Source organism: Lactuca saligna, chromosome 8 (genome assembly GCF_052625555.1).
Source record: "Lactuca saligna cultivar CGN05327 chromosome 8, ASM5262555v1, whole genome shotgun sequence".
NCBI classification, from domain to species: Eukaryota; Viridiplantae; Streptophyta; class Magnoliopsida; order Asterales; family Asteraceae; genus Lactuca; species Lactuca saligna.
Window position 1 is genome coordinate 26608520 of NC_136424.1, and position 14513 is coordinate 26623032.

General features: G+C 30.5%; 1 long non-coding RNA gene and 1 pseudogene across 9 annotated transcripts; one reads left to right on the forward strand and one right to left on the reverse strand.

Annotated features, from left to right (window-relative positions):
* Positions 1–4704: 4704 nt before the first annotated feature.
* On the forward strand, positions 4705–10612 carry LOC145010870 (uncharacterized). 9 transcript variants are annotated; one of them, XR_013663942.1, is made up of 9 exons: positions 4705–5125; positions 5408–5496; positions 5616–5752; positions 7882–7958; positions 8082–8370; positions 8458–9246; positions 9357–9444; positions 9571–9893; positions 10343–10612. It is a non-coding gene; the product is annotated as an uncharacterized LOC145010870 (long non-coding RNA). The 9 variants fall into 9 exon arrangements; XR_013663945.1 differs by having other exon boundaries at positions 8082–8359; XR_013663941.1 differs by having other exon boundaries at positions 5587–5752; positions 8082–9246.
* A 1337-nt stretch (positions 10613–11949) lies between these two features.
* Positions 11950–13627, reverse strand: LOC145008435 (alkane hydroxylase MAH1 pseudogene; annotated as a pseudogene).
* Between the last annotated feature and the right edge of the window lie 886 nt (positions 13628–14513).

A 14513-nucleotide genomic window follows, 5' to 3' on the forward strand; every position in this document is an offset into this window, starting at 1 on the left:
AGGTTTTGAAACTATGTATAAAAATATATATTTTATCTACTAATATGTTTGGTAGAACATGGGTAGATAGCTGGTGTGTAATAAACAGATGAGAGGCCTCTATGTTGTTTTGGATCCAGTCATCTAGCGGAATTTAGATGACGACCACGGACTTTTCTAGACTGTCCAGTGGAACGCTAGCAGGCTCATAACCCGTAGGTGTTAATGAACTTGGGTGTTCATTCGGTGTATTCCATCCCCCTCATGGTTGCCTTATTTGACTTATATTGCTGAGGTACCCCCGAAGCATGTGTTGTCGCCCCGATGAAATATTCTTAGACTAGGTCCTTTATGTTAGTTGTCTTAGGGACATAAAGTGAGAAAAACGGGAATGGATAATTGGGTTATTTTTGGTTGGTGAAAATTAAATATGATTATTTATTGTTGGTTGAAAACCCTATATACTCACCAGGCTCCCAAGCCTGACCCACTCAGTTTTATTTGAATTATAGGAAGTGGCGCAACGGCGTAAGATGGATGAACCATCAAGTTGTTTTGTTTACAAGTCTGTATATGTATATATTTGTTGAATGACTTGTAATGTTATCGTTTATGCTTATTGGTCTGTATCGGAACATGACACCCCGAGTTTTGATTATATAATGAAAATACATTTCTTTTATGAAATGTTTTGGTAAACATTGTTTTATCATGTTTTATTTTTAGGAACAAATTCCGCAACTCTTTCAAATCAAAAGGATTTACTCTGAAATTATTTTAAAAAAGCATAAATGAAAATCGGTTTTTTCTGGCCGAGATTTTGAGGATGTCACATTAACATTGTAATGTTATATTTATAATAACAATTTAAGTATTTTGTCCAAACTGTTCAAAAGTTGTAACTTTAAACTGATAATGGTTTAAATGCAACAACATTTTAAATCTAATAAATTAAGTATAATATGTTAAAAGTTAAAGACATAACTTTATAAATAGAAGTAAAGATATTATTTTAAAATTGAAATTTAGTCTATTTATGAGTATACTTTAGGTTTGATATTTATTTAACCTTATTAATCAACTTACAATCATTATTAGAAAGACACTAGAATTTATCACTTTTAACTATTTATAAAATAATCTTTGGGTTGTTTAAGTTAAATAAAATTTATATTTAAGTTGATCCTATAATGTTATATTTTAATTAATAATTTAAGTATTTTATACAAATTGTTCAAAAATTATACCTTTAAAATGATAATGGTTTACATCCAACATTATATCATAACTAATAAATTAAGTATAATATGTTAAAAGTTAAAAAACATAATTTTATAAGTAGAAGTAAAGATATTATTTTAATATTGAAATTTAGTTTATATATGATTACACTTTAGATTTTATATTTATTTAACATAATTACCAAATTGTAATTATTATTATAAAAAAATTAAAAAGTCATGGGAGTTTCAAATGAATGTGGTGGAAGGAAAAAAATGGGGGTTTCAAATGCATGAGATTCAAGAAAAAATGTTAGCTTTATAAGTACGTATGACGTATGATATATATATATATATATATATATATATATATATATATATATATATATATATATACACACACACTGATGGTCCCTATGATTTTCTTAAAATTACATGTTTAGTATTAACTTTTTATTTAATTTGAAGAGTTACCCCATCTTAATCTTCTTCTAGAGCCTATACCATTTCCGGTCATAGATCAAGTTCCTGGCACCACCTCTGGTCCCCATCTTCGACTACAGATCCATGACCACAAAAATCACCCAAAATGAAAAACAAAACCACCTAACATTTCAATAGTAAATTTGAAAAACATCTATAATCAAACTTATATCAAAACCAAAAATTCATGATGCAAAAATCGAAGATACACCAACAAATGTAAAAAGTTGAAGATATAGACACATGTGATGCAAATCGATTAATAAAACAAATGAATCAACACCAGAAATTGATATATTCATCAAATCCTCTACAAATCCAAGAAATTTTCAGAAATCTCAAGAGTGCTAGAGCCTGACGTAGACCGCCGACAATCGGAGATCAGACCCTAAAATCACCTCTTTCCTCTACCCGCTACCGTCGACCCCTAATTTCCAACCACGACCATCTGGAACGGCATCGGAAATAATGAGAGTGTAGAGAGATTTAAGCGATGAGAGGTTTAAGCGATATCGATCTGGGTAACATATTTTTGTGGAGAACAGGTGTTGCAAGTGTTTTGATCGGATGGGTTCCAATTTGAAAATAAAGTGTGTAGTGAAGTGGATGAGGACGAGTGAAGTCATGAAAGCAAAACAAAAGTTTCATTGTTTGAAGCATCAACAACAATTGATAGAAGAAAGAAGAAATAGTGGTTGTGCCTTAACATCGACATTTGCAAATTTGTGGGGGCTCAATTCCCAGATTAAAACTTCTGGGTTTTGTTGCACCGACCATCGCCGGATCTTCATCTTGTTGTTGTCGCCTTCAAACCCTAGATGCTCGGTTTATCGGAAACAAAATCATCACTGCCGTTACTCCGATCTTCAATGCTCCCTATCTCCATTTAGCCTCTTTCCTTGTCAACCCTAACTCCTGATATAGATCGATGATAGTTGGGGTCGGAGGATTTGAACCAATTTCTTGAAGAATCATACCCATATGTCGCAAAGGGAAGATACAATGCAGAGGGAAAATGAAATGGGAGGGGAGATGAGGGAGAAGGGTAAAGACCGGTTAGGGTTTGAGATATGGCTTAGTCTATTTAATGATTGATATTAAGGGATAAACATATCAACTTAATAAAATGGGATATATACAGTAAAGTCCTAATATTTTCATCGATTTGACAAGAAAATCCTAAACTTTATTTTTTTGACAGTAAAGTCCAAATTACCGGCAGTTTTTGGCACTTTTACCATTTTTTCCCAGTTAGCCGGTAATTAGGACTTTTTTGTCAAAAAAATAAAGTTTAGGACTTTAATGTCAAATCGTCAATTAAGACTTTACTGTCAAAAATAAAGTTTAAGACTTTTTTTGTCAAATCGTTGAAAATATTGGGACTTTAGTGTATATATAATTTTGTTTGGTTAGACATTTAATGGTATGATACTCTTTAAGCACAAGAGTTACTGAAAACTTCACTAATCTGCTAGATCGTATTGAAATCCTTAACGTTTGCTTTTTGTTAAATCGTTTTTTTAATCTCTAACAAACCGATATTGAAAAAAAATTGAGATAATCAAGAACGAAAGAAAGAAATAACCAGAGTTGTGTTGGCTTTTTGGAACCCCAAAGATGGAGAAATAAGAAACCGAAAAAAATAAATTGCCCTTCTTTCCCTTCTCCACATTCACTCACTTTTGACTAGGCATGTGTTGTTTGTGTTTGTATAAAGCCAGGGCAATTTCATTTTTTTAGGTTTATAATTTCAATATTTTTGAGATTGAAAAAAGCCAACACAACCCTTGTTTTTTCTTTCTTGATTATCTCATTTTTTTTTCAATGTCGGTTTGTTGAGATTTAAAAAACGATTTAACAAGAAGCAAACGTAAAGGATTTCAATAGGATCTAGCTGATTAGAGAATATTTCAATAACTCTTATGCTTAAAGAGTATCATACCATTAAATTTCTAACCAAAAAAATTATATATACACTAAAGTCCCAATACTTTCAACGATTTGACAAAAAAAGTCATAAACTTTATTTTTTTGACAGTGAAATTCTAATCGACGATTTGACAAGAAAATCCTAAATTTTATTTTGTTGACAAAAAAGTCCGAATTACCGGCTAACTGAGAAAAAAAAGGTAAATATGTCAAAAACTGCCGGTAATTTGAACTTTATTGTAAAAAATATAAAGTTTATGATTTTTTTATCAAATCGATGAAAATATTGAGACTTTATTGTATATACTTAATAAAATTATAAAGATGTTTTTTTTAAAATTACTTTTAAAATAGTACGTATGATTAAAGAAAAGACATTCCTAACTTGACACCTTAGTTATTCAAATTTTCTTTTTTATAGATTATATATATATATATATATATATATATATATATATATATATATATATATATATATATATATATATATATAAAACATTTTAAAAAGAACGTAAATACAATATTTAATTAAATATTTTTTTTAATATAAATAAGATTTTTTTGTCGTATAATATGAAAAACAAATAAATAGAGTAAAATTGTAAAAAAAATTTATAAACTTAAAGGTAAAAATGTAAAAAACTATAAACTTTAGAGTTTTTTTTTGCAAAGTTAATATAATGGAAAAACTGAAAAGTATGATGGTAAAAACCTGAAAATATAATGATAATCTGTAAAACGGTAAAAAAATAAAACAAAATATTTTTTTGAAAAATACGACTGTAAAAACAGACCCAAAATGCAATTTTGGGCGAAATCAGCAAGAACATGTGTTTTACTGTATTAACCCTCTATAAAGTGCAATAAATTGCTATGATACCATCTCTCAATCTCCTATTGTCTTCTTATATTTGTGAAGTGATCTTATCATATAGATCATCGCCGGCCCAATACATGGATGAATTCGGCATAGGTCCAGCCCAGGGATGAAAGAAAATGAGGGGCATCACTGCAGCCCAGCAAATTATAGAGTATAGTATTATTTAGCCCAGCCCAATAAGTTTGTTTGATTTTTGGTTCTCGACGACGAAGGCCGCAGAGGCGCGAGAATTGAAATGCTTGGATCTAATCGGCGCCTACTCGCTTAGAATTACGAAGCGTCACGACTCTGAGAATCAATATGTAGAAGACGAGGAGTCGACTCTCTCCTCCTGCGGATTTCTTTCTTAAAACACAAGATCTCTGTATACCCTCCCATAGGCCAACATACGACGATTTGGATTCATCATCTCTCACTCTCGATTTCTGAATTCTGGATACAGGATGCCCTGTTTCTATATACCATCGTTGCTCTTTCAATCGATTTCTGAACATCCTCCCACCCTCTTTCCCGATTTCTTATGTGTATACCCAATTTCTGTATAACTAATTCGGAAAATTGAAGTCAGGAGTTGAAGACTTCAAACTTGGACACTTCAGCAGACTTGGTGCATCTTTCACCATTTAGACTCCTTGTAAGGATCTCTTCTCTGTTTTTTTATTTTTTCTTGTAAATCATACTAATTTTATTTTTCTACAATAACATGATACGAAGTATTCACCGACTCATAAAAATTATTGAAAATGACATAATAGGTCTCGTTTACTATTCGTATAACAATCAGTTTTATTGAAAATAACATAAGACTTCTCCTTTACTGTAATAAAATTGACTTAAAATAACGATCAGTTTGGTTGAAGTTCTATTAACTTGTGTTGTTTAATACTTATTTAGTGATGCCTTCTTATATTTTCAGTTTTTAGTACCGAAAGTAAAGTCTTTTTTGCAATTTTATGCATTAGAAGTGTCTCAAAATCCTTCAAATGTTCGAGCTTGTAGAAACAGGTAAAACGATTTGCTATTTTTATTGATTTTTGAACGTTTATGTTTTATATAATAACAATTGAATTTTGAACTTGTTTTTATGTTATCAAGATGTAATATGTGAAAGAAAATACCTACAGGTGCAGGATTGTCGACACTTTTATGGAATCGTTCTATACGACCTTAGTTCAGAACCCTAAAGACTCTTTTGGTTTGATGTTCTCTTTAATCTTCCGGTTTTGTAATGATCAGTTGAGATGTTTTTAATTGATGAAAGGTAATTGAAACTTTTTTTAATGGTTTCCATCTATTAGTTCTTAGTGTTCATTTTTTGGATTTTTGTTCATCCCAATTTACTGAATGTGTGTAAGTTATCTTGTACGCGAAAAAAGGGAGTCAGTAGTGATAATAGAGTTGAAAAGCTGACTTTATCCCTGGTAAATATATATCTACTTTACAAAAATAATAATGGTGTGACATGAGGAACTTCAAGACTCACACGTTAATATGATCAGGTTATTAAATTTGTTAAATTGCTAGTTTAAAACTAGTGGTAGTAAAATACACATCAACCACATATTTGGTTGAAACCAGGTCAACCCTTTTCTTGAATGAAACAAAAATCTATAACTTTTGAGGGACACAGTTTCATACAACTCGGATATCTTCTTGATTTTATATGATTTTTGAAAGATATGTGATAGATTCATGAAATAACAATACCACCATGTTTAAGTCCCCTTTTTGTCCCACTTATTAAGCACTTAACTATTTAGATCATAACCATCAATTCGAATAAGATATAAGTTCTAAGTATCCATACTGAGAGGTTTAATAACAACTTCTTAATGGATTAAGATCTTGTCTAAAAATCAACATATAAACCTCACTTCTCTACTTAATGAATATTAGAAGGAAAAATGTGTTTGGTCTTCATTCCAAACACATTAATCACTTACTTCCCATTTACATGAGCTGAGAATGGAGCTCCTCCTTCCTCTTCACTTGCTGTGTTGCTATTTTAGCTTACACGATTCGTTCTTCAGGTATGTTCTGTAATTCTTCTACAATCTCATGTCTTCGATTTCTACTTCTAAATGTTGTTTCTTTCCCCATTTAGCTGCACAATTTTGTCTTCTGGAAAAGGATTATTTTCTTCTCTTGCTAGCGATCGTTTACTTTTGCCTTCTTATGACGATATCGGCGATTGTAATCGATCAAGCTCACTTCCTTTTTCGATCAAGTTTGTTTTTCTCTAAATTTATTCCATTGATTAGCCTTTTTAGGGTTTCATCTGAGTAAATTGAAACAACTAAAGAGCAGACGAGGTATGAATTAGTTTTATCGTTTGCATCTCAGCGTCATATTTTATGACCATGTGTTTTTTTTATCGTCATGTATCTTTGTATATATATTTGTACTGTTAAAGAGTCGTATTTTGGTCGAGCATTTGCTTCCGTAAACGCGTCTCAGTTCCCATGGATGAAAATTCTCAAGGAGGCCTTCTTCCAATAATAAAAGAGGGATCTAAATATCAAGGTCAAGATAAGCTTCCAGTTCTATTATTTGATTTAGGTTCACATTTTATTGCAATAAAGTCCATTTGTTGTATGCCTTTTTTCTATTGTTTTTACATATCATACATGAACTGAATAATTTGTTTTAGTTACTGTTTCCAACCAATAATTTTCATCTGCTTAGTAGAAGATTAACTATATATACACAAAGGTTAGTCATGCAAGGAAATGCTACTTATTTCAATTTTTAGGTTGATCTATATGACAATTAAAAGAACTTATACCAGCAATATCCACAAGTCTGCAAACTTATTTTTTATCTTATTTGGATTAATGCAATAAATAGCAACATACCTTTGTTGATTTGTTGATTTGTTTATTATAGCATCCTACTTCTGTTTGTTCGTTTACAGCAATATACTTTAGGAACTCACTGCATAGCCGTTTCCAACTTTGTCATTAAAAGTAATTTTATACAACAAACCATAAATTAGGTTTTGTTTTTTCTTTTTTTTATGGGGTGGAGTTATTAGTTGAAACTAACAATGTCATCCGACACTGAAAAGGTCATATAATGTGACTTATGTTATTTATTTTTTAGAATTTTACATTTACTTAGCTTTTTATGGACAATTGCAATAATATATTTTTCTGATTACACATGCAATGTTATTTATCCTTATTATATATATATATATATATATATATATATATATATATATATATGTATTAAGACTGAAAAATTTCAACAGTAAACATCGAACGTGTTTCTCTATTTTGGTCCCTGTAGTTACATTCCAGGTCCCTATATTTTCATTTATTTGCCACTTTGCTTTTTGATTCATTACTTGCATTCGTTATCATTTCTCTGTTCCTAACTTTTTTGCAGTTTTGGTCCTTTATTTATGTGTGTGGCTGCAATTGTAGGTGGTTTTTAGGGGGTCATAATTTGTCATTTTGTAAATGGTTAGTGGCTACGTGTTGTTCTGTATTTCTTCACCGTTTTCTCATCCAATCGGATTCTGATTTCTGTACTTCTTCTCCACCTTTTCCTAACCGGCCTCATTTTTCTATCTGTGTTTTTATCAGTCGCGGGATCGACTGCAGCTGCTGGTCGTCTTCCTCCGCCACTGAAGCGACAGGTCTTTTTATGATAGATAAGGGCAATATGGGAAATTCAACAAATAAAATGACAGTAGGGGCAGTTAGGTTTTTTTATATTATTAGTTTGTTATGTTAGATAGTATAAGTAAAGGGTAGTGGGCAGGGAGTGAGGCATCGATCTTTTGTGTGAAATTTGGAATTAATTCCTCTGGGAGATTGGCTATCTCGAATCAGCCAAACTATCTTCATTCTTCTTTATTCTTGTAAACATTTGGTATTATTGAGTGTTTTCAATCAATATTAGAATCATTTGCTTGTTTATCTGTTATTGAATCTGTGATTACAAACCTGTTCATAACAGTCTTGCAGCGCGTTTCAACTGGGTTTAGGGCTTCGAGACGATTGCTTCGATGTCCACCATCAGCTTCCACATCCAATGCTATCGTCATGTTGATCTGATAACATTATGTACTTCTACCATCGATGTAGGGTGTTTCATACGGTTTGGTTTCCATCGAGGGTTGATTTGTATTTCCATCTTAACCTTATCTAATATCGGCTTATACAACTCTTTAATTTTTGCATGTTTTTTTGTTGATTTCCTGAATCTTGGTTGTTCATCACTCCCTTCACACCGTTCTTTTAATATTTGCTTTTATTAATTTTGGATGTTTATGCAGAAGCAGGAATTAAAAAACCAAAAACCTTGAAGTGTCGGAAGGTACTCTTAAGCAAAGTCGACTCCAAAATCACATTTATGTTCTTTATCCACAGTAATCGTAAAACCCCAAGTTATAATTGTAGTGTTGATAGCTAAAATTACTGATAGTAATTTCGAGTTTTCGTTGTCAAATGTTGTTTTTAGAATGTACCTTTTTTAGAATGTATTTAAGATTATTAAATTAGGTACTTGTTGCATTAAGAATGACAATATTGATATTGATCGCATCCACCCTGGTCTAGGTATCTTTCTCAATTCAAAGTCTAAATCTTTAAATAACATTTCAACTCAATCAAAGCTTCTAATCTTTGTTCTTTCAGATAGTGGTATGTATACTTCAAGAATCACTATACTAACTTTGTTCCGATTAGGTGGTTAGGGTTGGGGGTGATGAATTGATGTCGTTTGATTATCGTTTTGACTACGCAGGTAATTTATGAGGTTTGAATTGAAATTATGTCTTTATAGATTATAATAATAAAAAAAATACTTTTATTTGAAATTAATGATATTATTATTATTTGAAATTTTATTGTTAGATATTAGGGTATGGATAGGCTGGAATGTTGAGAAGGTATTTTGGTTGATCGAGTGGAGAAAAAGCCTTCCTCAGGTTTCTCTATTTAGGTCAGTTACATTTTATTTTAATATTTACAAAAACTGAAGAAGGTGTTTTAAATTTGATTATTGCAACTTCAGATATTGGAATTTGGGAATCATATAAGCAGTTTTTTTTTTTTTTTTTTTTAATAGGGATAGTTGGGTAATTTTACGTTTATATAGATCTATATGAACATTGAAGATCACGGAATCTAATGTTGAGGATGATTATTATTGTTTGGCCTTAATGTTCAAGTTTAGATATGCGAATGAGAAGTTTAGCAATCAATATATGGCAACAGTAGGAATCGATTTCTTGACAAAAGAAGTGGAATTTTAGGATAGGCTCTTCACTCTACATGGAGCCCTAATTTGTGCATCAACGGACAACACATTAAAGGTTTGGGACCTGAGTAAACCAGCCAAATTTGGTTGTTCATCAACCACAGCCAACGGTTGCATGTTAACCCTTAAAGGTCATACTAATGAGAAGCCATTTTATTACATTTACTATATTCTCTTGATGATAATATTCTTCTGATTTTCTCATTTATCTGTTGTTAATGGATTCATTACATGTGATTCATAAACAGATAAAGTATTATGCCTATGCCCTATTTCTGTTTATCATTTTGAGAATTTGAAATTTTAATGGAATGGTGATTACAACTTTGGTTTCCACTTTCTTTTGAAAAGAAATTGAGATATTACTTTGTGTGGTTGACAGAAACGTGGTAATCAAACTAATGAATATTAAACACAATACCATTCAACTATATAAAAACAACATTTAAAGCTTCGGGAAAAAACGACATTGAAGGCTTCCGACCCCCGCAAAGCGGGGGACACTTTTCTAGTTTTTAATTATTTTTAGAGTTGCATTTAATGAAACTTATTTATTTTTTATTTTTTTACTTTCATGCAGCTATATGACCATGATGATATGTTTTATTTTGTTGAAGTGAAAGGATGAGTTAGTGGCAAGTAAGGGTATTCTATCATTTCAATATTTTATTATTTTTCTTGAATTTTACAATACTAAATTAAAGTAACCTTCTGGTAATTGGATTCAAGGGGAGTATGGCAGTACTGAAGTCTTTTTTAAATAAATATTTTATTGACTATGTAATTTTTTTGGTGGTGTTTTGCTTTACTTTACTTTTGAAAGAGTATGCAAAGAAACAATTTTTATTTAGTTGTTGCTATGTAACGGATATGAACATCCCTCATAGTAGGTAGTAGGTTGGACCAACGTACTGAGAAATGGCAGTCTTTAGAAGGATCAGGCTAGGAAACCAAGACAATGTTAAAAATTATAATATGGTTACTTATCAGCTACCGTTTTCATATAACGGAAAAAAAATGTACGCAATGTAAAAGGCGCATCTAATTCCATCTAGTTACCAATTAATCCATGTGCTTTACCCTTTGAAATTTTCATTAATTTAGCCCCTCTACTTTTACATTTTGACAAAACAACCCCTAAAGTCAAATATCTTAACAAATTAAGTTTCTTATTATACCCTTTAGTCTCTCACTATATTTGAACTATAATTATGCTACATAATTATTTCTAATTATTTTAATTAGTTGATATTTATTTATTTATTTATTTCTTATTTCCTAAGATATTATTAATTAGTAATTACTTATTTTAAATTTACTTAATGTATTTCATTTATTTAATTCATTTATCTAATTTTAAAAGTTTAGCTTTAATTATTATATAATTGTTCATATTCTTTATTTTACATTTTTTTCTAAATAATAAAATGATACACAAGATGCTATAAATATTGTGCTCCACCGTCATACATTACACCAAGTAGAATACCATAGTTTTTACTAGGCCACTTGCCATAATCAATTTCTTTTTAACCTTCCATCCTGATAGTATATTAATTAATCAGATTAGATATGAAGCTCTACCATCACATTCAAGTAGAATACACCAAATAGAGTGTATGTTTTTTTTCTTTGGTACTCTATTTCCTTACCCAAATAGTCCTCTAATCTAGTACGGCTGATATGTTGAAACTTGAAACCATATTATGTGTAAAATAACACATGGTCTTATTATAAATGAATAAGGAAATCAAAAAATATGTATTATATATATGTAGTTTCATCTTTTTCAAAGACAATATGTTAGGCACATGTGAATATAGTTGAGGCCATGTGTTAGATTTATTTTTTCACACGCATTTAGCATCAATGCAGGTGGTAGTAAAGAGTTTCTCTTAAAAAGATTAGGAAAAGGAACGATCAAATATAAGAAAAGTAACCAAACTTCACCCAAAGTTAAACAACTCTTTTATAGTGCATACATAAATATAACCTAATCATTTGTAACTTTTCATGAATATGTACAACCATTTGTTTTTTTATATTGCCAAAAATCCAAACCGAAAAAATAACGGTAATGTTTAAGATTATTATCCCACAAACTGAAATCTGATACGCATCTTACGTACTTACCATCTTCTATGTAATATAGATACTTAGAAACACGGGTGACATGTCAATAGTTGATGTGGTAATGAATATATGTTCTTAGCAGACACATATCCGTGAGGATTTATTAATAACTATTAAAAATTCATAAACAAAACAAAACACATATTGTAGTCTCACACAAGATATATCACCTTTTTCCATAATATTTGGCTCACATATTCACCTAACTTAGTTTGGTTAACCTCACCTTCAACCCATGCTTCATTTGAAGTGTTATTGAAGCAATTGGATACACCATATGACCTTCCACCAGCTCAATGTGATAATGATAAATGATCATAGAAGCCACTATCTTTAGCTGAGTGAAACTCATGTCCTTACCTATACAAATCCTTGGTCCACCATTGAAAGTCGGGAACTTGTAAGATGATTCATGTTTGATCCCTCCTTCCTTTGAAATCCATCTTTCAGGCTTAAACTCCATGCAATCCTCACCCCATATCTTTTCCATCCTTCCCATGCCATAAAAATATAGCAAAATCTTAGTGTTTTGATTAACTTGGTGGCCACTTGGAAGTATATCTGGCTGTAATGGAGTTTTGTGGTTAAAAGGAACAGGAGGGTAAAGCCTCAAGGCTTCACATAGTGCCCCATGAAGATAAACCAATTTGCCTAACTCTTTGGAATTCCAGTTCTTTTGATCATCTACTTTCTCTTGTAATAATGAGTGAATCTCCTCTCGGATCTTGCCCTCTACGATTGGATTTTTTGCAATGAGATAGAAAAACCATGAGAGAGCCGTGCTAGTTGTGTCTCTCCCAGCACCAATTAGGTTCTTTATGACATCTTTTAAAAACTTGCTAGGATCTTCAAAACTACTGCTTTGGTCTTTAAACTCTCTAACCAAGGATGCCAATCCAAAATGTTCACTTTCTATGTTAGTATTGGATACATGTTGTATTCTAGCTAAGCACTTACACAGGAATTGATCAAAAGTATTGTTTGCTTCACTTAACTTCTTTTCATTCCCCATTCTAAATAGTTGTTGAAATTTCCAAAAGATTGGAGGTGAAAATAGCCTGCACAACATACTTTCTCCAATATCTGTTAAGGACTTCTCACAAGGAAGGAAAGGAAAATCAAGAGACAAGCTTTTTGGGTCAAAGTCTAAGAGCAACGTGCATATAGTATCAAAAGTGAACCTTTGGAATATGTCCTGCAAATCCATCTCATTGCCTGGTTTGGAAATAGATTCCAATATTGGTAAAAGACCTCTTTCCATCTTATTCCAGACAATCCCTTCGAAGACACTTTGAAAGTTGGGTTGCCTGAAAAGGGACATGGTGGTTTTGCGTTGGATCTCCCATAAATGTCCATCGACATTAAAGATGCCATCTCCAAAGAAATCAAATATTTCACGGAATTTTGGGCCTTTTGGATAATTAGTAAAGTTCTTGCTCAAAACATGTTGGATGTCTAATGGGTCTGTGGTAAAAAGCATGTCCATGTTGGTAAACCAAGGTCCTCTCAACATGAAACTACCGCCACTACGATTAATATATATGGCCAAGAAATCATGGATCTGGTTCAAGTTTGTAAGGGCTTGAAACACACCAAGATGCGGCCAATATCTATCGATAAGAGCTTTTAAGTATTGAGGTTTGTAATGAACTATTAATAAAGAAAGAAAAATGAGGATTGCCAAAGATTCAAGGAAAGCCATATGAAAGAAATGTAAAGATATACATATGAACTTAAGTGGTACATTATATATATATATATATATATATATATATATATATATATATATATATATATATATATATATATAACAGACATTTGTTATTTCACAACGTGGATTCATTACATTTCAATTTCTTTGCGATAATGATTATAAGTTGGTTAATTAATGTTAAATAAGTGAAAAACCTAAATTAACTAAACTTTAATATTAAAATAACATCTCTTGCTTTTACTTATAGAAATTATGTCTTTGACTTTTAACATATTATATTAAACTTATTAGTTTTGGATATTTTGTATGTAAACTGTTGTCATTTAAAGTCATAACTTTTGAATAATTTTTATAAAATACTTAAATTGTTAATAAAATATAATGTTAAAGGGTTAACATAAATCAAAATTTTAATTAAACTTTAAAAGAAAATCCAAAGACTTTTTTTTGTAAATAGTTACAAGTTATAAATTGTAATGTTAAATACAAAACCTAAATTGTAATCCTATACTAACTGAAAAGTTTCCTAATTTTTTCTATAATCATCGAGAGTCTCCAAATAAGTAGCTTATAAAAACTCTTACAACAACAATAGTTAAAAATAATATTATATTAAAAAGTTATATTGTTACATTTAAAAACAAAATAATGATTGATGTTTTAAATAATTATAATGATACAAATTAATTTGGTAAGAAAATAAATTTTTTAAAAATTAATTAATCTTAATAACAACTATAAATAACATTAAACTATATATTATATTTAATTTTATTTATGAATAACCTGCAGATAGAAATCGTTGATACAATTAAGATTAAATTGTTTTAACAAATGTCTACCTTATCATTCAAAATAATAAATAGTTTAATAGATGTCTACCTTATCATTCAAAATAACAAAT